The sequence below is a fragment of the Dermacentor variabilis genome, chromosome 1 (assembly GCF_050947875.1).
Source record: "Dermacentor variabilis isolate Ectoservices chromosome 1, ASM5094787v1, whole genome shotgun sequence".
In the NCBI taxonomy this organism is placed as follows: domain Eukaryota; kingdom Metazoa; phylum Arthropoda; class Arachnida; order Ixodida; family Ixodidae; genus Dermacentor; species Dermacentor variabilis.
Genome location: NC_134568.1, coordinates 201,621,770 through 201,645,054, shown reverse-complemented (window position 1 = coordinate 201,645,054; position 23,285 = coordinate 201,621,770). Strand labels below are relative to the sequence as shown.

Below are 23,285 nucleotides of genomic sequence, written 5' to 3'. Positions count from 1 at the left end.
GCCCCCCTCCCTCCCTGCTCCGACCTCATCATTCGCGCAGCGCCGATCGGCGAGAGCTGCTCTGCTTGCGGCGGCAGGGACGCCCGCCGAAACAGGTTCCTGGTGGCGTTCGTCATTAGGGCATGCATTGTTATCCGCGCCGAGAGGGAGCGCCTTTCTTCGGCCCTGGCCCCTGTTATTTGGATTCATTCCATTGGCCTCTTGTGTTTGACCCGGATGGAGCGCCCGGATGCGCGCCATGTTTGCTCTCCGGGCTCTACGTACGTCCGAAAGCTGTTTGTGGCTTCCTTCTCTTGCTCTGACCTGCGAGCATTTTCTTTTTATTACTTTAGCTTGCTTTGTGTTGTTTCTCTCTTTGTGTTGGGCAGGCACTCTGTCATGGTAAGGTATTAAAAGCTGGATCTGGCGTCTCTGTTTTCTCGCCAGCATTGGACGTGCCGAATGTGACTGGCATCGGGCGTCGAGACTCAGTGGCGCCGCTGTTCACATGACGCGTCCCGCGTGCCCGTCAACTGAGTGCCAACGTTGGGCAGGTTCATCAACCTCTACCGACAGAGGCTGTCTCCGTTTGTTCGTGTCCTGTGAGCGCAAAGAAGGCCTGATTTGGCACTTCGCGCACTTGTGCGACGGGTAGAGCATTTAGTGTCGCGGTACCTATCAAGACCGCACATTGATTACGGCCCTTCACGCTGGCGCAGACAACAGCGAGAGCGTTTCTACACTACTCGACATCGATGGGTCGCTACGACCGTTCTTAGACCATGTGCGCAAATCTGCGCGCAAGTAGTGCTCCCACTTCCCCTGTCTTTTCACCCATTTATCCCTTTTCCCCTGTGCAGGGTAGCAAACCTGACGTGCGTCTTGACCTGACGTGGTTAACCTTCCTGCCTTTCCTTGCTTCTCTCTCTTTCTCGCTATGATGCCCGATGTGGTTTCATCATTCCGATGAGTAATATCATTGCGCTTTCGAATGCTGCACGTTTTACTGATAGAAAGTTCAGCTTTAGCAGTACCCATAATAACATAACGCCTTTCTTAAAGTTCCTTTAGCGTAGTTTAAGCCATGGGGCAAAGAAAGCTCCATTGGCTGTATTACTATGCTATCGGAGAAATGCAAGGGCCGAACCGAGGGGCTCGTTTGTGCTAAGCGAAAACTACCGCGATTATAGCCGTGAAAACTCAGCATTTGAAATGTGTACGCTCCTGACACTGCCCAGGCGGCGCGGCGCGTCCGAGCAGCGATCGTCAGCGCCTCTTGCGGCACCTTCCGTCAAAACTGACACTGACGGACCACGCTACTCGCGTTGCCCTCGCGGATCTGCCAACGTGATCGCATGTTCATGCTTGTTTTGAAACGAACAAATGGCGCAAGTTTTGCTATGTGGTTTCAGACCAATCTCAAAATTACACGGTCGGATACGCCCTGCCATTCGTCGTAAAGGGGAAAAGCTCTACGCTGCCGGGCACGTTCACAGCGTGAAAGAAGTCGCCGGTGAGACTGTGCTGGCGAAGTGTCACAACCATTAAGGCAAACACAACTGCAGCGTATGTCTGGCCTGAGTACGCTCAACTATCATATTATGCTTTGATCAAGCAGCTCAATTGAGTGTGCAGGCATGGCTGAGCTTATTAAGCATTAGGCGTAGTTGTTCTTATCCAACCATTTTAGTTACCGCAGACAAAATGTGTCCTTCCATGCTGCTGCTTTGACACGCTTGCAAAGCCTCATTTGCCAGGGAGGATGGGCGCCATATCTTTTAGAATTATGAAAAGGCTATTTTAAGCAACTTGCACAAAAATTTTATTAGACTGCTATGTTCTGCCAAGCAACTGCAGTACTTTGTTTACACTCTAAAATAAAATTACACCCTTTGGGTTGTATCTTACCACACAACAATAAACGTCATCTGTCTTGTCCGCATTTCCTTTCTTTAACGCTGGGAGCCCGGTACTTCCCAGTAACGAACGGCATGCGCGTTATCAGCATGACATATCATTCCCGATAGGAAAGTAGCGGGCGCGGCGTTTTCAAGAAAGGAAACCCAAACAAGGCAGATGACGATTATCGTTGTGTGGCAGATATACACCCCAAGGGGGGGGGGGGGGGAGTACCTTTGTCTAAGAGTACACAACTGCCGAGGCACCGGCACGACCTTGAGCCGCTCCGGCCGCCAAGACTCTGGTGACCGTATTCGGCAACCTGGACCCAAGCAGAGCCACACAGCGTGAAGTACTCAGCGACTCACGCAAGCCAGTACATCTGCAACCACCACGCAGTACGCTTCGTACAGCAAAATAAATAGCTCTAAAAGATATGGACAGTTTGCAAAAATATGTAAGTTGGCTGCCCGGCAAGACTGTTTCTCGACCAAAAACTTCAGTCTACTGACTACAATAATTTCTAGTGCGATCCTCCAGGAAGGAAGCGCAAGCACAAAACCACGGCCGGCCAGGAAATCTGTACAGTCGGAGAGCAGGCAGCCCTGCACGGCCGTTACAGCCTTTGACGCAGCAGTACCGCCGTCCCCACGCTATTTTTTCCTGGGCTGTTTTCGATGTCTTGCACATTTGTCATCGTAAAACAGTGGTATGGGAACGTTTGCCCGCAGGACGGTGGCGCACGTAGTTCAGAAGTTTCGAATCACACGCAGTAATAACAACAATACGTGCGCCAGCAGGATTGTACGCCGTCGACTGAAGTTGTATCAGTATCAGAGTTGCGCTTTCGACGCTACAGGTGTCGCGGCCGTCGCCGGAAAACTCCACTGTCAGGAGCATATATATGTAAGCGGGCTGCAGTATTGTGAGCTTTTCTCTATTGAATGCATTCCAGATAACCAGAACATGAAAGCTTTCAGGTTGTTAAATTAAAAATTAAATTAGGGAGTTTTACGGGCCAAAACCACTTTATGTGATTATGAGGCACGCCGTAGTGGGGACACCGGAAATCTGTACCACCTGGGGAACGTGCACCTAAATCTAAGTACACGGGAGTTTTCGCATTTCGCCCCCATCGAAATCGGACCGCCTTGGCCGGGATTCGATCCCGCGGCCTCGTGCTTAGTAGCACAACACCATAGGCGCTAAGCAACCACGGCAGGTATGTTCAGGTTGTCGTGGCGCTTTATGGGTCTTGACGAAAATTTCTCGTTTAGCTAAATAAGTACGTCCTTGAGCGAAATGTCGTTGCGCAAAGTTCTTCCAATTTTTTTTCCCTCTCCGCATTGTGGGATTCTGCGTTGCAAAACACCCCGAAGAACGGCGCCGCACCGCTGCCGCGAGAGGTTTCCTTCACATGTGGCGATTTCGAGTGACCGCCGCTGCAATGCCGCCAGTCCTCCCAGTGGCGAGCGCGCGCTTCTGCTGCAGTCGCCTCAACGCGTAGCTCGCGCTCTGCTGCCGCGCTACCTCGCACTGGTCAGACGCAGCGCCGCCGCGAAACATTGTAGCAAGTTCGGACCGTCCGATCTCAGTCGTGGCTGCCGCAGAGCAGGTTTCTACGGCTGCTGCGGGGCTGTAATCGCAGGAAATTTACAGCATGTGAAACGGGCTTTAGCAATTGCCACGCGTGGAAGACGAAGTTCGCCCGTTCACTGCGCCACTTCGCTTGCACCCTCTTGAGTTCTTTTTCTGAGTATCAAATACCGTACGCACGCGATACCCACCGTGAGATCAATTATAGTACAAGTTTTTCTTTGATTTCATGCGTAGGACTTTGAGCAGTTTGCTAGGTAACTGACTTTTTTTTTTCATACAGCGTGGCAAGGTTCTTTTTTTTTTTCATTTCTTTTTCTTTCGAACCGGTGAGTCAGTTGTCTAAATGCAAATCATCTGGCTCCTTCATTTGGCCAAAAATAAAAGGGGAAAAATGTTTTTACATAATTTTCTCTCTTTCTCTTTCTCCGTTCCTAGGATGTTCGCCATTTTACGTCACTGCGAAAAGTTGCGCTAGATGAGCGAGAAAGTGGACTTGTGTATCTTTCGTCCTCCGGGAATGAAGCTCCGGGAATGAAGGAGGGTGCGTTCCAGAGGCGTGGAGAACAAATAGTCGGATTGCCTTCAATGGCAAGGTTTTTTTAACCACGTTTATGAGCAAAACACGACGTGTTGGTCCCTAAGCTTTCTTTATATTTGTTGGACGTAAGAGCCGCAGGATTTTAGTTTGCTGCATCGATAGATGTATCTGTGCTTGGCGCCCAAGGACGTCATCGCCGTTGCGGTAAGGCTGTTGAAAGTTAAGATAAATAATTATTTCCAAGAATACTCACATGCTTCATCGGTCTCGAGCGATTTACTAGATTTAATAGACTCAGCGCGGCGGAAAAATTTCCCTCGCGCGTCCTTGGCTCGCCGCCGGGTGTCGCCATGTTATCGTCCACGCGTGCTGCGTGAAGCAAACGTGAAATACTATACTGTCATTGTGTTGCTACAGCTGCCTCTGTTTTCAGCTGCCTATATTTTTCAAGGAAGTGATGCTGGCAGCTGTTTACAGAAAATCCGCTCTTATGCCGGATATGGGCTCTTCAGACCCCGGATGAGTGAAGTAGACCGGGCCAAACGCAAACGAATCCTGTAAATGTGCATAGGCATTGTATAGTGTGTCATCAGCTTGTCTGGCGTCGCAGTCTTTGACCGCTGAGGACAAAGAACTGCTGAACGCTGACTGATGTCGCATGGCGATCGCTATCTCGCCCAGGACTTGCGCACGCCTGGGGCTGGGCTTTGACAATAGCGAGCTTGTTTCATGTGCACAACATCTTACTCAGGGCCGGCTGTTGCTTACGTGAAACATTTTTCATCGAAACTAACCGAGGAAGGCAACAATAGCGGCCCCGATTTCCTGGGTTATTTTTGATTGCGTGAACGAAGCGGCTGCATAGTGCGCAAACACATTCTGGAGAACAAAGTAATTGAGGGCACGCGACGCCGTTCTGCTAAAGCAGAAGTTCAGTCATGTGCGCGTTTGGATTTACTGTCTGAAGCTTATTAGAGTTTGGATGGCAGGCAAGGTTTTGATTCAGGCTGTACTGCTGAATAAGCTCGCTCCTTTAACCAGTGACCACTGCATAGTCCACGACTGAAGTGAGCATTGCAGCCTCGCCTACAGGCAAAATGCTCGCACGTATAGCTTTCGCTTGTCCGTATTACCGTTTGGGGAATACAGGGATACCGAAAAGGTGTACGGCGGCAACAACGCTGGTAGCGACATCTGGTGACGCAGAGTTTCAGTAGAGTGCACGCAAAGTTACTGCTGCAGTGACTTACCATGTTCTGCTTAATTGCTGGTGTAAAGTGTTGGTTGCGGCATAATCGGTGACGCGCTGTACTTTCATGGTTTTCCTTCGACGAGAACAGTTATTGAACAGAAATTGTTTCAAACGCATTATACTTCCACAAAGCGTCACAAGGTGTCGCTACCAGCTTTGCTGCTGCCGTGCACGGCTCCGGTAACTCGTGAACAGGAGTTCACGGACAAATTAAAGCTTTTCTATAGAAGCCATAACTGTCACAATACTGTATTGCGCTTCTTTGGTCAGCTTGCAGCACCGACCTTGCACGCATCTCCTGTTACGCGCGTGCACTACCGCTGCAAAGGAGCGCGCAACGGGGCTACTCGGGAACGGCTGCACTCGCCCCATCTCTCGGATGGATGGATGCTGTGGGCGTCCCCTGTGGAACGGGGCGGTGGGCTGCGCCAGCAAGCTCTTGTTATTATATTGCCTAACGTCCTACCAATGCTAAAAAAAAAAAAGAAAACGCAGGATAACCCATAACCAAACTTTATGAACCCCTACTGTTGTTTGTCGTTTCCCTACTTTTCTTCCACCAGTCTTCCAATCGCCTCTTACTAATCTATATTGCGGACATGTTTACTTTCCCCCTTGCGCTCGCCGAACCCAAGGGCTTCAAGGAGGCCAGAGGTGCCTAAATCGACCGCTGGGCAGAATCTTCACGTTCTAATACAAGTAGCTGCATCGTTTCCTAGCTTTACCGCATCAAGCACATGCTTCTTCTTTCTTCTTATATCTCAATTTATAAGTGCGTGTCCTAAAGCATCCCGATCTCGCTTCGAAAAGTAATGAGCTTCCCTTTGAGTTATCATAAATTGTTTCTTTCCTGATTTCTTTTTTTCCTCTTAAGTAGTTGCTCCATAGCAGGTTTCTTCTCACTCTTGCCAGCGCTCTCTAGAATTTTTTAGGCGGCGTTGCTCTAGTCATTAGGAGCACAGCGTTGTGCTAGCTGTGCCAACAACCGCTCGCTCTGCTGCTCTGTCATATCCTCTCCCCTTGGCCTTCTCTCTATCTGCTCTCCACTGGGCGGCATTCCATAGACGGAAACCATTAATCTCCTCATCCAACGTCGGCCCCAAGAATGCAACTTGTCCATACATACTTGCGCCAGTACGTACGAAGTCATGTCGCTTCGCCTTCAGTGTTGAGAAATACGGCGATTGTGCAGCGCATTGAGAGGGCGCAGCGGCGAGCCACGTCATCACGTCATCGCCACTTCGAGCGCCATCAACGGCGGCCGGTCGGGCGTTCCGTTGTTTTATAGCGCGTCGTTCGTTTTTGTGCCTTCGCGTGGTTGCAGCTGTTGTGCTCAGAAGCTCTTGCTTACCCTACTATGATGTATCTGTGACCTCTATAAACAGTCGCAAAGACAGAGGCATGTAAACGAAGCTTTGTTGTATTTATGAGCTTGAACTGATTGATTTACGATTTATGCGTGGTGTTTGACGTCCCAGAAAGCAACACTGGCGCTATCAGAGACGCTGTAGTGGAGCGCTCCGGATTGATTGTGATCGCCAGGGGCATTTTAACGTGCACCTTAATCTAATTGCACAGCGAAGACGTATTTTTGGGCTAGTTGGTTCATATCCGTAGTCAAACAGCGCCAGAGAACACAAGGAACCAGACGAAGAAGAACGACACGCACACGCACTAGCGCACTAACAACCGAAGGTTTATTCACTGGATACACAGAATAAGCACTGGCTGAACATGAATAAACAGAAGATAGGAAAATATAAGAGACATGACAAAACATCACGCGGCAAGGTCGTGAAGGCTGCTATCGCGCGCAGCATGATAAAACATCCGGTGCTGCCGCGGCCGAAACTATATACAAGGCCTGTGTTGGACGTGCCTGCTGTTTCTTGGATATATTCCTGTATGTTAACAGTGCGGGACGATGGCACCTGGCATCCTTGCTAGCATTATTCGCCGGTTTCGAGGTTAATATTGCTCTTAATATGTGACTCCCTACTTTAGTTTCGTATTCTTGGGTTTGGAACTGTTTGATATTTGGTGTGTACGATAGAGAGTGAGAAAAAAAATCGTCAGAGACACTTAAGACTGCTTACATGTATAAACATTCAGCTGTTAGTGCGCCCTGTGTACGTGCCGTTCTTCTTCGTGTGGTCCGTTGCGTTCTCTGGCGCCGTTTTTACTATATTTTAATTACACAAGCGTTTCTGCATTTCGCTCCCGTCGAAATGCATCCGTCGGGGTCGGGAATCGAACCCGAAACTCGTGCTCACCACGAGGACACCACAGCCACTTACCGTGAAACCGTGGCTGGTGAGCTTTACTCGTAGAGACGCATCCCAACAAACTGAAAATTAAACGCAACAGCCGTTCTTTCACGTTCATTCCTGCTTAAATCATTGCAGAGACAAATGTTCCTTTCGCTCTGAGCGATTGCTAAAGCTCTTGATAATTTCTTTTTCTTTCTATTTATTTGTGCTCAATTTTAGTGTTGTCTTTAGCTACGAATCTGTGAAAGTGGGTTCTTCAGCAGCCGGACTTCCCGTACTGTCGCAGTGAATCAACAAGAAGAGAAGCTAATGATACCATATGTATTTTTGAAGACTGCGATTTACGACAATTAGTGACGTATTTTTTTGTCGAAAGTTTCAGAGGAAAGCTTCGTTGTTAACATGCGTGGTGCCGCGCTCGCTCGCGTTTGCAGCAGTTATCAGGCAAAATTACATCCACCGCACAGCGACAAGGCATCACCTCAGTGCGCGCCGCACGCAGGTTGTGCACGCGCGCCTAAGCATTGCCCCGCTTCCTTATGGAGCACAATGACTGGCGAATAGTCTGACGCGCATTTGTCTCTAATAAACGAAATTATAAAGAGGTTGTATTGTTATCGAGCTAAGTTGCGCTCGCGCGTGCTCATCAGTACGAGGCCACTGGTTGGAATGTATGCAGGGTTTTGCTGCCATCCTACCGCTTCCGAATTGCTCAAGTAGAAGTGACATGCTTTCGGGCAACCACAGCACTAGAGTGAATTGAACGCGATTTCGGATGTGCACTTGAACTTTCTTTTTTTACTATTACAGAATATTTTAAAAAAATTATGTTGTATGTTCTGCACGTTCCATCGGACAGTTTACGTGTTGAATATGTGCGGTTTCACGCTGTATCGCTGGCTTTGCTCGTAGCTGCGTTTCGTACTTTACACTGGGCTTTGCGATCTGCCTAGGTGATACGCCTGTATGTTAGTGCGCTGAATAGAACCACCTTAAAACTTTCGCTATCTGCATGCATGTATATAGGCTTTGTTATCACGGGGAGGGGCAAAGAGGGCCTCTTTGTGGGTGTCGAACAGTTTTACGGTGACTGTCCTCCTTCTAGATCCTCCAGAAATCTTACTAGCCTGTCGAAATGTCAGATTAAATTCCTGTATTTATGAAGAGATCGCGCACCGACTCTTATTGAAAGCAACGCAGGTAATTGAAGATGCAGTAAGGACTCATTGTTTTTCGGATTGGAATCGCTGGGCTCGCTTGCAACTGCCCTGTAGGTTTCGATGGAGGAGATAATGTGCAACTCCATAAATTCCTATTCTGTTCAAGTAAGGAATTCTGCAGCACAGCACACGTGGTGTTCGACTGTATGAAACGCGAAGTTTTGTTGCTATCATCATCATCATCATCATCATCATCATCATCGTCATCATCAGAAAGTAGCAGATTTGCCCTAAAGGCGAAACATTGATAAAAGGCGAAACATTGATAGCGATAGCAAAATATCAAGCCACCATCCTTCTCGGCTCACCCACGCATGATTTCCCTCGCATCTACAGCAAACGGCGCGTGGCCGCGATCTTATCGCACTTTCCATTCCGAAGCCCACGTCGACGCCAACGGTGCAAATTCGCCTAGAGAGTCCTTATAATTGCTATGGCAATAAAATATTATCAGTGTAGTCGTAGGGATCTAGCTCGTAGACACATTCACCATCGCGGCAGTGTGCATATGAAAGTATACGTAAACGGACCACAATACCGTGATTTAATTGTACTGGCTGCGTATACTTGCTTTTCAGAGATTAGTGCGCGCCTTGGAAAGCCATGTACTTAAGAACTGTTACGTAATTTACTTAAATTGCGAGTGATTTCTTTTTATTGCTCGTAACTTGACTTGAATTATGCCTTTGCGATATAAGCAGACTCCAATGACTATTTCATTCTCTTAACTCGCTGCAAGTAGCAGTCTAATACCCGCAATAAGTTTGCAGACTGTATGAGCGTGGTTCTCATCCACTTAGCACTCTCTTCTCCTTTTCTTCTCTTTCCCTCGGAGCAAGTTCCAGGATCGAAAACTTTTACCTCAGGGCTACCTAATGTGTTTTTCCTCATATTTTCCTGTCTCTCTTTATTCGACTCACCAGGCTGCAAGAAATTAGTGCCGCTTATTTTGGTGCTTAGGCGAGTGCTCTTTTCTGGCTAGCGTGTTGTAACAGCGTGCACTTGCAGCTGGGCTGCTACCCGCTACGGTATACACTCATGGATGGAGGAAAGAAAGTAGACGGGAGCGTTACGTGTTGAAATTTAAGCCAAAGAAAATCTACCCTGCGCGTGAAGCGTGAGTGTATCGCGGTAGGTTTTAGTAGTGTCTCTCGCCGCCGCTGTCGCTGCGCGCGCACTTCTGGCAAGACACCGGCTGAAACAGCATCGTGCGGCTGCCGCACTCTCATGTTGCAACAAAGGTAAACGTTTACATTGCAATAAACATCCGAAGTCGCACATTTATGTCGGGAGAAAATGTGACCGGGAGAAATGCGCAGGGCTGATTGCTGCTGTTATACGTATCGCCACTTACCACTAGCACACGAAACATTAATACTGGTCGTTACTGAGTTGGCGGAATTCTATAGGGAAGTTACAAAATTGTGCGCATTAGAGGCTCTTCGATGTGATCATTCCTCGGCTTTACGGTTGGATGAGCTGCAAATGGTCTCTTTCTGAATACACAAAAAACAGGAAGTGCTAAAGTTTATACACTTGGCTAAGTTCGACATGAACGGGTCGGCAGAGGTGACCCACGGGTCATGCACCGAGCTAGTGGAGGGGTCGCAACTGCAATCGCTGGTATGGTGCGACCGATCTACGGTGCTGCTCGCACAGCTGAACAGCTGTTCGCTTAAAGCCCTTCTATCGGCGCGTGCCTTCTTGTCATGTGGGAAACCTTACGGTCGGAGGACGTTGCTATGCTTATCCCATGGCGGCTATCTACTGTGCTGAAGCTGCAGTGCCTAATAAACTGTTGCCGCAATCTTGTGTCACCTTCTCATGTGGTCTGGGCCGTGTGCACCGTCAGCTAGTTCAGTCAAATTGCCCCGACGCCCTTTTCGTGGGATATCTTACGCTGGCACCAGCACGTGTACAAGCAGCCGTACTCTTCTCTCTATATCGAATCCAAAAGCGCCAGCTGCCCGCGTGCGGTTGTCTGAACTCACTTGTTACTCCGCGCGTGCGACGTGATTTTCATTTCCGATGAGTATCGTTAACGAGCGTGTTGCAGCAGCTGCGCTTCCAGAGACACAACAAGTCCATGCCACTTATTTAACCTGCACGATATCCGTGGGCTTTCAGCTGACCCCAGCAAGTCCTCGTTCTCTATGTGGCATAGAGCACCTGAAAGGCATGACTGGTTTAAAGTAGAATTGGCAGGTGGGCGAATTGCTGCGTGCTTATTCCGGAGAATGGGAAATGCAAAACAGCACGGGTGGACGAAAAAGAACGGGTAAGGCCTGCGCTATCTTATCCACTTCCTTTCGTCCGTTCGTGTTGTTTTGTGCTTCTCATTTCCATCCATAAACTGGTTAGTTTGTAACCTATCGCGTAGTAAGCTTCTTGAATCTATCGGTCGTTCTGTTGAACCAGGTACTTGGAATAAAAGCGCACAGACACTGTGTGCTGAGTCGTAGATACACTCCGCAGACCGCACGTGACGGAATTTCATAGTACTGGAGCTGAATTGAGCCTTTCGTTCATAAGAACCACTTGCCACTGTCCAGTCGCCATCACTGATATTAGCTTTGTTGTCGCCATTGCGTGGCGCCTGTTTTTACGAACCGTTGTGTTGTACGATTCGCTTTGTGAATACGGTCCCTGAATAGCGCCATCCTTAAGGGCGCCGCATGCGAGCTGCTGGCGGTCCGCGAACTGAGTCGCCGATTTGGTCCATCGTGAGGAAACCGAGCATCCGCCCTTGATGAAGAAAGTAGTAGTTCCCGTCCTCTCTTATTTGCCTACTCTTTCCTTCTCAAATGTCTGTTTGCTGTCTTCCCAATTACGCTGCAGCACCCTTGCCAAATGGCGTTATCGCGTGCCACGTTGATACGACGTTTCAAGTGCAAGGTCGTCAAGGCTGCTATCGTGGCCAGCATGATAAAGCATCCGGTGCTGCCGTGGCCGAAACTACACGGCCTGTGTTGGACGTGCCTGCTGTTAGGCGCACATATTCCTGTTTGTTAGGAGAGCGGGGAAATGGCACCCGGCATCCTTGCTAGCATTATTCACCGGTTTCGAGGTTAATATTGCGTTTAATATGCGACTCCGTACTTTAGTTTCGCATTCTTCGGCTTAGTTACTGGGACTGTTTGATATTTAGGGTGTACGATAGAGAGAGAGAAAAAAAAAAGAATTCGTCAGAAACACTTCAGACTGCTTACGTCTAGGAATGCGATACCAATATACCGTTTGTAGACCTCGGAACGCCATGAACGCGCCCATGTGATACACTCATGACGTGCGCCACGTCCTCCGCATTGACTGCGCATTCACGAGCCCAGTGACGCACGTACTAGGCCACACCTTTAGTCAGCCACTGGGCCGTCACGTAGCAGCCACAGGCTGCTACTTGACGCGCGTCTGCATTGACGAGCGCACAAGGCACATCCTTAGCCGCCCAGAACCGTGGAGCAGCCGTGGCGTACTGTGACGTGACGTGATCACGTGAATTTTGGCAGCATGTGCTAGGGCCTAGTTAGTTGCTTACCAATAAATAAGGGCTACTTTGCATTCTAAAGGGGCTAAACACTCAATGTAGCCAGTGCCCTGCACTTTTCCTGCGTGAAAACAGCCCGAGTACCAGAACATACTTTCGTGGCGTCACGCTGACTTAGCGATGCTTAAATCTCGGCGCGAACTAGAAGCAGACGTTTGACCTTCATTCGATGAATAGTAATCAGCACCCTTTCGCGCCAAATGAATTAAAAATGACTCTTGCACGAACAATTTTCCAGTCTAAAGTGATTCAGTGTTGCTTTTCAGTGTTCCTTTGAAGGGACACTAAAGAAGAAAACTGAATCCGTTGAGGCTGATGAAGTATTTTTCTAAGGGTGTGTTGTCGTTAGTTTCATGGAACCGCGTTGATTATTAGAAGAGAAAGTGAAGGTAAACGTTTCATGTTATGAATTTCGCGCCGCATCCAAGCGCCGGTACGTCAATGACGTCACGGATTTCAAAGTATGTTCGTATGTTCCCTTTTGCTTGGAGCGCGCATGTTCCTTGAAACTGAACCTAGACTCTCCTTCCGGGGGTTGGTATGTTCTCTTACTTGGGCTGTTGTGGCACAGTAAAGGTTCTTGAAAGTTGCTAAGTTGAGTCCGTGGCTCTTTCATGGTACAATGCAGTCTATCTTTACCGATAATAATGGAGCTAGTTGCGCGCAGACGCCTTCAAAATCCACGGCATCGCGGAGAGCTTGCGCGGTGAATTCAAGACAGCGTCGCCACCCGTCTTTCTTTATTGCGCATTTCCTGGCTTACTAGCCCTCTTCTCACGAGTGGCTTGTTCGGTGTTGTACAATCTACTAATACGCCTTAAATTATTTTCTCTTTGGTGTCCTTTTCACGTATGGTATCAAAATTGACACTCGTGTGTATAAAATGAGGAGAGAATGTGATGGTTGATGGGAGTTTGACGTCCGAAACGCATAGGCCGTGAGGGACGCCGTAGTGGCGGCTCCAGGTTCATTTCGACCGCCTGGGGTATTTCAGCGCGCGCGCAGAACACGGTACGCGAGCGTTTCTGAATTCCGACCCCCATCAGACTGCGGCCCCCGCCGCCGCGAATCGCACACGCCACCTCGTGCATGCGAAGGGGGTTGTGACGAGAGAGAGAGAGAGAGAGAGAGAGAGAGAGAGAGAGAAAGGCAAAGGAAAGGCAGGGAGGTTAACCAGAGGTTATCTCCGGTTGGCTACCCTGTACCGGGGAGGGGCATAGGGGACAAATCATCAGTTACGCCAGTGCGGTGACCACTGCTACATGTGGGACAATACGAAGGAAGCGCCGGGATCGAAGAGTTGCGCCTGCGGCAGCAATGCGCACGATAAGGAAAGACGAAACGATCCTGCCCGTATTCACAAAGCACGTCGTACGCTAGAGTGCTAGGCAAGAAGTCGCGCCGGCAAATGGCGCAAAGTTCTTGCGAACGAATGGCTTTTTTTAATTCACTCCCTGGTTCTCCAGAGTGGCAGAAAACAGGTCGGTTGCACCGGCGCCTATCTGTGCATCAGCGGAGGAAGCGAGAGGGGAGAATTTAAAAGTCGAAAGCCAACATGATGCTGGCTTTCGACTCTTAGCTTTTGACACATATGCCGTGCTCAGGCTGATCGGAGAACCCGTGTATACACGGCTTTTTCCACGGATCGGGAACGCGCTACCCGTGTCTCCTTCTCAAGCTTTGGACGGTCCTTGAACTAAGTTCCGTCGTATACGACGGGCGCACAGAACCAGACACCACACTGTGGTGATGTGCGGGTTCTTCTCGCACCGCTGCGAGTATCTCTCGCCAATTCTCTGCGCAGCTAAAGACAGCCGCGCATAGTTGTGTTCGTAATACAGTGCTAGTTGTCCCTACCACTGCTTTGAGTTCAGGACGAAGCTTCATTGTATTCATGCGCTGTCGTCTTTTGATGCACTTTCATTGTCCATCTAGCTTTGTTGCATATATGAACAAAATGGTATATGTAATGCGTGCCTCTGGCAGGTGTTGAACTTACGCGTGGTTGGTGAGAGCTGGTCAGAGGGCGGCACTGAAAACGACGAAAACATAAATTAATCAATTAATTAAATTTTGTGGTTTCCGATTATTAAGGGGTGCAGCGCGAAGCAGGACAGAGGGACACAGAAAAGACAAGGACTGTGTCCCTCTGTCCTGCATGCGTCGCGCTGCACCACTTAACATTATGGAAAACCAACTAGCCCAAACCACCACTCTTCTGCGGTTTCGCGCGCCAAAACGACGATTCATTGATTACGAGGCACGCAGTATCGGATGGCGCCGTCTTAATTTTGGCAGCCTGGGGTTCTTTCACGTGCATCTAAATCTGGGATCATCTGAGCATGTGTTCCCCTTGGGAACGCATGCCGGGGATGCATGCGGTGGCTAGAGGTAAACAGCTTCGCTGTGAAAAGGAAGCAGATAACCGAAACGGATAACGCGCAGTCCTGGAAAAGCAGCGTTGGCCACTTTTTCGCGTCTCTGCAACCTACGGGAACGTGAGCTCGGACATTCGACGCAGTCCAGGGGACGTATTCTCCGACGATCACTTTCGGCGATACTATCGCCTTCGCGTGACGTAGCTCACAACCAACCCATCGGCCCATCGTGTTTTGCTGAACCAGCCAATAAGCGCTCACTGAAAGTGATATCGCCGAAAGCGCCCGTCGTAGAATACGTCCCCAGGGCAGCATTAGTGCTGGAGGTCGGTCATGCGTCGCTTTGAACGCGAATGGGTTGTTCTTAGGTACAATAAAAATTGCGAAACTCTCCGAATTTGAGAGCGAACGAGGTGTAAAGGTGATAGTAGATAGTACACAAAGTCGACTCCTCTTATATATTTGTTTATGCCACTGATAATGGGTTGGCTACATATTAATATCGTTCGAGTTTGCTCATTCACTACCTGCCGTGGTTGCTCAGTGGCTATGGTGTTGGGCTGCTGAGCACGAGGTCGCGGGATCGAATCCCGGCCACGGCGGCCGCATTTCGATGGGGGCGAAATGCGAAAACACCCGTGTGCTTAGATTTCGGTGCACGTTAAAGAACCCCAGGTGGTCGAAATTTCCGGAGTCCTCCACTACGGCGTGCCTCATAATCAGAAAGTGGTTTTGGCACGTAAAACCCCAAATATTATTATTATTATTATATCTGCTCATTCACTGGCATTTCTGCTAACAAGCGTTTCAGACTTATTCGTTGCACAGTGAATCTTGCCGCATAATGTTTTGAGCCGCACAACATGCTTCCCCTATAATCCGTCATTTCAACGGTGCTGCCGTAGTACACTGGTTAGAGCACCTCACTCGCAAGCAGAAAACTCGATGAGCTCGAATCACGCTTGTTGTGAAGAAAGAAAGAAAGAAAGAAAGCCTTCTCAGCGTCATTGTTTTGATGACAAACAATAGGATGTTGGTCCTCGGCTCCAACGTGAGAGAAGGCAAGAGAGAAATGTCGGTTGATGCTGAGGCAGCGGGACGGAGCCTCTGTCGCGTAGAGGGTTGGTAGCTCGCCTCATCCTGTAGTGAACTTCCGAGATTTCATTTGATTCTAACTCGGCTACTGGTGAACCCTTTTTAAGAATTCTGGCGCTATAACGCTCCTTTGACGGCGCTTCGCAACTTCCAGCGTATAACCAACGTTTTCAGTGGGCGTGGCGAGGGGCCCTTAAAATGGTATTGTTCTTTTCAAGTATTTGCGCTGAAGCTCTCCACAATACCGTTCTTCTGCGTTTATTCTAGAGCATTCGTGACAGACCATCATATTCTAAAGTATTTTATCGCTCTCCAAAAGCAACCAACTTTTAATTGTGTGTTTTCCCTACCTCTATGCCCCCAGTCCTCCGCCTGCCTTTTAGTCTATATACACCATCGCGAATTCTTGTAGCTTTCCTGTGCTACCATTAAAACCCAATGCCTCGGGGAGGGCAATACGCTCCCATGTACCCCTGTACAGGTACCAGGACATGCTAACGAAACATGCTCAATAGTTTCTGCACTCTTTCCACACGCTATGCGCAAGTAGCCGTCCTCGGCCCCTTTTTCTTAAACTCCGAGTTCTCGGGTACCTTGATCTCTCTTTTAACTGTAGTGCGCTGCCTTCGTATTATTATAAAGCCTTTTTAATGGGATAGATTTGTAGGCAGACTTCACGTATCCAGCTAACAGAAAACTCGAGGTGTGTTGAGCGTATACGCGATCGGGTCACAGTGGGCATGAAATAGGAAAAGAGATCCGAGGTATAGAAACGTCACTGATAAATGTGAAGCTGTGCAAGGTCGCCCATGACGCATACGCGTGCAGCTGTCGAGACGTCACAATCATCACTGTCTAAGTATGCTATCGCATGCTTAGAGAACTAGCGGTGCTAAGCGCTGGTCTAGTGCGTATCCCCCCCCCCCCCCCTGTTTGATATATTTCCATGGCTGCCTTCTCTGCATCGCGCTTGTCTGGTATGCTGCTTGTGCATCTTTGACATTTCATTTATTAAAACCCTGCTCTTTACCGCTGTCGATGCGGTTAGGTTATTACTTACTTGTTAGATTCCGGGTTCTTTTTCTCCATTTTGAGTCAACGTTTTTGTTTGCCATATATACAAATACCCTAGCCGCCCATCTGTTTTCCTTCATTTTCTCAGTCGATTTTCGAAGCCGATGTTTCTCCGAGTTTCCCGTATTTCTAATGACGCGCGCCCTGCCCATATCTCCCTGTATACTGCCTCGTTTCTATTTCCGTATGGGTCTCTACTCCTGCAGGTTTCACACCTTCAGGTAGCATACGAGGGTTCACGGGTCAGCTGGCTGCTCCTAACTTTACGTACTACGTGACGCCAGCGGTCAAAAGGGCGTATCGCATCCGCCGCCATGACCGTCAGTGGCGCTGGCTACCACTCCAAGGGCCAGATCTTGTACAGATACGTAAATACCCAGGAATGTGGACGTGGAAACAGCCGTCGCCGTAGGAGAATCGGTTTGGCAACGCATTCGCAATGCGGTGGAATTGAGTTGAGCTTCCATCGGCAGCAAGTTGCTTTTTCGTCCACTTTCATTTCCCTTTGCCTTATCATTTTTTACAAAAACTATTTTCCCCTATGCTTTCCTTGGCTTTGTTATCTGTTGGCTTCATATTGTGACTGTATACACGGGGTGATCATTTTTAAGTTTTACTATATTTTTAAATGTCGCCTGTAGCCGATAGCTTAGTTCTACTCCTTGAGCTGAATTATCCAAAGAGGCGGACATTACGTGCACGAGATATCGAAACACATTATCCATTCGTTGAAGAAAACTGTACTAATTTACTTCTTCATGAATTACTTTTCGGCGCACATTGCAATTAACAAATTGTAGGCGGTGAATTTGCAAGGCATAGCCACTTAGAACGAATATTGAGGATGGCATGGGTTTCGATATATGCTCCATCAAACTAGCGGTATAAATACACTTTAATTCCACTTAATTTTCTCTCAACTGCTCGTTTTTATTTGACGCACAAAAGGAATTATGACGCCCGTGTATTTCATCGCGCGCTTTGGCAATGAATATCTCGAAACTGGCGTCATCCTGAAAAATAATTCTAAATAGATACGCTTTGAAAACTCGGCGGCTACAATTCGTAAATTGCAATATGCACCTTAAGGTAATTAATTAAGAAGTTTATTAGTGATTTCTTTCAAATTAGTCGAGTATGTGCTTCGATTTCTCGTGCAAATATTGTCTGCCTCTTTGAATAATCCAGCTCAAGGACTATAATTATGCCATCTGCCACAGGCGATGTTGAAAAAATTCTGTAAAACTTAGAAATGATTACCCGGTCAGCGTTTAGTGTTTTATTGTGGCCGCGTTTCTCTTAGCATTTCGCAAGAGAAACGCGCAATGAAAGCGTACCAGCACCATCTGGCCGGTGCAAGGCGCCTGTACGTCCGTTCTTTCTTCGACGATCAAAGCGTTGTCCTTCGCACTGCTTTTTGTTCGTTACACGGCAGGCCATTCTGAGAGAGCAAGATCTTGGGATCATGGCCAACCTTTCATGGCCTCCGACATGGTCGAGGCTGGAGGCCGCAAGGGTGCTGCTGAGGTCCCTCAAGTCAGCCAGCCCGTGCGACCGTCTTCTACAGGGTGCTCACTCGCGCGTGTTTGTGCACCGAATCCTCTTTGTCACATTCCTCATCAACTTTGATCCCCTTCCCGCGGTGTGAGGTAGCGAACCCTTGCGTCGCCCCGTTTATCACTCTCTCCTTCCCTCTCTAACCGCGATGGTGTGCTCAACACTTGTTCGGGCTATTTTTAAACTAATCCTTTTTTAATCGCTTTTTGGGAATGTGCTTTTGTTTGCTCTTTTCTTCTGCTTTACCATGAAGCGTATAACGCTTAGGTGTGTCACTGTTATATGGTTGTTACCGTTAGGGGAGGCGGCAACTGTGCATCTGCTCCTCTAGCCCAACCGTGCGCCGCCCGTGTAGCTTGGAGATTATCTGCGGCAGTGGTCTGGGCGAGCCGAGTTGGCTTGTGGCGGATCTGTCTTCGCGCGCGCCTAGAGCTGTAGGTCGCGCAGTGTCAAGTGTCCCCTAGAAGGGAGACGCAGTCGAAGCGTTCGCTTCCGTCGGTTCGCGCTCTCCATCACCCCTCGTTGCGACAGCGTGACGTTTGTGGTCATCGAGTGAGGCGCGTTCATGTTTGCCTGTGCGCGCGTTACACTATGCTTGCTTATTTAATTAGTGAGCGAATGTTTGCTGCAATTGTACGGCATATTAAACTACGAACCCTACTTCCTGCAGTTGTGTAATGCTTTGCTATCGCTATCAATGCTTTCGGGCAAAACTGCGACTACTTTTTATCGTACGGTTTCTCACACTCATGCCTACAGCGGATCGCACGTGGACGCCGAGAGATTGTACGTCTGCTCGTAATTGTAGTTTATCCAGATTCATTCATCAAGGGAGCACAACATTTACGCAGTTGCCTCCAGCCTCGTAGCGATAAAGGAGTGCCTGCGGAATGAACGCTCTTCTCGGAAAGCCCCAGCCTGGCTATGGGCTGCGTGCCCCTCCCCCGTTTTCGCTTTCGTTGGGCGTCTGAGATCGGCCAGGCGAGAAAAGGGGAGGAACGTCAGCTGGCGGTGAGACGTGCCGCTCCTCCTCGGCACGCGCACCTTGCCTGCGCCGGTGACACCTTTATGGGCTGTCTCGCACTTTGGGTGCCCGTTTAGCAGATGTCGTTACGTCCCAAAAGAGGATTCGAGCGTTTGCGCGTGCGCCTTCTCTCCCGGCTATGTCCGCGGCGCTTTCTGAGGCACTGGTGGGCAGCGAGCCGGCTCTTGTCCTCCGGGCTGCGGCGAACCTGGCTGCGGTGCTTGACTGGGCTCATGCTCGAATGAGTCTGGTGAGCGAAGCGACGCGGTAGAGCCTATGCGCAACGCTCGCTTTCCGAGGCTGTCGATCTTGACGCTCGTCAAATGTGAGAAACTGCGCTCCCAAGCAGCCTAGGTTGTGCCTCTGTTGGTAGGCCGTACGCAGACGTCGCATGGTTAAAGGCCAACTTCAAAGAATTTTCAACCGCGCAAAAATCCTATTCTCTGGTAGCGTGGCTACAAAGCAGCCTCTGCTCAAAAGACTGCTTTTGAAATGCAAAGAAGCTCGCAAAAGTCGATTTTTTTTTTACTCTGAAGCGTTCTTATACAGCGTTTGAGAGGCCAACCTCCTCGCTTTCTTTTTTCTTCTGAATCTTATTTCGCTCTCTTATAAGCGAACAGATAAATTCGTAATCGTTTACGGAGATGCGAGGCCGCAGCGGGTGCATTTGCTGTTTGCGCTTGACTAGCATGGTTTGCAGTCCAAGTGTGATGCTACCAGCATTTCCTGCGTGTCGCTGTGTTGTCGGATATTAGAGTTCGACCATGCGCTGCAATCACTGGTAAGCAATAGTAAGCAAGAACTTTTGCGTGGTATGTTTCCGACACTCATCATTTACCCTACTGTCAGAAATTTGCAGGACGCTTAAGCTTCGTCTGTCAGAGTGGAACGCGATAGCATTCAAAGATCCCTGACTGCTTCTCGCGCTTCCCCGCACCTGCAGCTTATGTAACCGTAATGTTTACCGGGAAACGCTTGCGGCGAACGCTTTGCACGAAGGTACGTGAGCTTTCTGGTAGAAACGCGGCTTCTGCATGGGCCAATCCCGCAGATATTGCTCAGCCGCGCCAAAAAAATTGCATCATTTTCAGGTTTCTGTAATTTTTTCGCACTTTCAGTATTCAAGTTTGAGAAGATTTAACATAAAGGTCATACGCTGTAGGTGTTTTGTTTCATGACATTTATTTGTGGGCTGTCATTCTAAAAATTTCGAGGGACAACTTTGTCAAGAATGTAAGACAATTAAGGTATGGGGATATTTAGTGTAGAGGGGTGTGTCAATATATTACGCATATACCGCATGTAATATATAGCAAGGCGTAGCATATACATAAACCTAAATGTATACGGCAATTTTTCGCTCACGGACAACTCCGCCGACGCCGACACCGACACCGGATTTTCTGCGCTACACGGGGCCCTTAACGCTATCGCCTTAAAATACAACGATACCACGCCGCCACGGTAGCACAGTTGGCTATGGCGTCCCGTTGCTGATTTCAAGGTCGCGGGTTCGATTCGGCGAAATGCGAAAAAGGCTCGTGCGCTTAAATTTAGGTGCGCATTAAAGAAACCCCAGATGGTCAAAAGCCGTCTGGAGTCCCTTACTACGGCGTGCCTCGTAATCATATCGCGGTTTTTACACGTAAACCCCCGAATATAATTTAAATGTCAAAGAAATAGGACACGAACCAAGAAACCGTACGCAAAAAGAAAGAGACATGTAAGAAATTGGACATTGACATTTTTGCATGAAAGGATGATCGGCCGCTCTCGAGGTAATAAATTTTGGGGCATTTCCTGTTTGTTAACGCAACGTTTGCTCGTGGGACATTATATTTCTTGTTCGCGCTTCGTGTGACGTCCTGCGTTGCCAATTGAGTGCAGAAATGAGCCGGCCTCATACGCATGCATGCCAGCTGTGGTCAGAGTGGGATATAAGTCTCACGCAAAAGCAGCAACAAAAAAAGTCATTATTAATGTCTCGTGCAGCGCACCTTATTTTTCATTTTATTGCTAAGTAGCAAAAGTTTTCTTTCTGTTCTGGACCGCTTTTGCGCATCCATAGCATCGCCCCGATAAGCGTCGTTATACAGTCGGGCAGCCACTCTTGGAATTTCGATAGATCACCGAGAATAGCAGGAAAATCGAAAGTAAGGGTAACGCCGAAATAATAAGACTGAAATAATGTAAAACGTTTAAGAAACGCCCCAAGCGTTCGCTGCCAAGCAGCGACATAAAGCGCGCGCACGGCGCGCCAAGATGTGATGGAAAAAGCCTGGCGGAGGTGAAAAGTAGGCGTGTGAAGGAGGTGTGTAAACACAAAGTACAAATGCGAAGAAAAAAGAAATGAAGGCGCCACGAAAGCGCGGACTAGAAACTCAATTTGGGATTTGCAAGTGTGACGTCGCCATCGTCGTCGTCAGGCCATGTTATCGGAAGGCGCCCTCCTCCCGCCGACGCTGCCCCCTTGCTTTATCTGCGCTTGCGTATATGTGTCCTGGGAGTGATTTACGAGAATCCTTCTGCCGTTCGACTGGCTACATGTCTGCTTTACTGGGATCCCCTTTTCTTTCTGTCTTCCCCCTCCCTTTCTTCTTCTTTTTTTTCTTCTTTATGGGCATTATCCCTTTCATTCGCAAAAAAGCTCTCAGCCTGGTGCATCGTGTAGCAGGAAACCGGGGATATCGCAAGCTTCTTTTTTTCTTCGTGCACTTACTATACGAGATCTTTGTTTAGTGCTGTCCTGCTTTGTTCGCCGTAAATGGGTTTATAAGGAAAATTAATGGTGAGTGTACGACGGCCGTTGTTCCCTCTTCCCAGACGCCCGCTGCATACTCGTAATCGCAGACTGTCTCTCTGTGCCCGGCGCGCGGCGTTGCCGAAGGCCCGACAAGCCCTCCGCGGTCGAGGCGGGTATATACGTGTGGTGAGCCCAATCTTTATCCATTGCGGTGGTACCGACTGACGAAGGCACCCGTGAGGCGCGCGTCAAAACCTGCGCACCCGTAGGCCCCGCAATAACCGGCAGGCGTGGCTGCTGCCGCGCGGTTCGCGGCGCTCGTTCCCAGCGCTTGTTATCGATCTCGTCGCGAACAGAGGGACGCGGAAGATGCGAGATGGGACGCTTACTTTCCGTGCCTCGCGCCAGCGCTGCAAACGCTGTCGGTTTGACGCGTCTTAACGCGCTGGCGTGCGGCCGCCCGGTGGCGGCACCAGGCGCTTTTCGCTCGCGCGTGCGGCAGAGCCTGCTGTACCTTCCGTGGCGTTGCGATCACGCATTGACGCGTGGATTCCTCATGCCTTATAGAACGCCAGCTTTTAAATTCCGTCAAGCCAGTATGCGGTGGATGGGTGAGATGATTTTGCGCGTGAGCGCCCTTGTTGCTTCGACACTTCGCGCTTGTTCTTTGCTTGAGGAATATCGCACATCTGATTAGGCGAGAACGCCGGCGAAGAGGCCGCCGACCGGATGAGCGCTGCGCGCCTAGTGTGTAAGATAGTCAGTCATTAAACAAAGAAAAAAAAAAGAAAAGAATACATTAAGACGTGATTCTGGGAAGTGTGGCTGTGTTACTGGTGCTTAGGTACCATTTATAAATGAGAAAGAAACACTAATAGGCACCGTGAGACATGGTCGATTTTCATAAATCGCGTCATCATGTTATGCAAGACTTATAATAGTCGCATATCGCAGATGGCAATGTACCCACCTTTGACTGGAAGGAGTGAAGTCAGCCGAGTAGAATGCAGTGCCAGAGATGTCAACGCTATAGCTATGGATGAGCCTCACACATGTGGACATGCGGCACAAAAACTAAGCCGGACGTATTTTGACTACGAGCGCCCAGCATAA

At 49.0% G+C, this 23,285-nt stretch overlaps 1 protein-coding gene across 6 annotated transcripts in view; it reads left to right on the top strand.

The window, feature by feature from the left end:
• Positions 1 to 23,285, top strand: part of LOC142590961 (TOX high mobility group box family member 3-like) — a 739,235-nt gene that overhangs the window by 596,852 nt on the left and 119,098 nt on the right. The window lies entirely within an intron of this gene.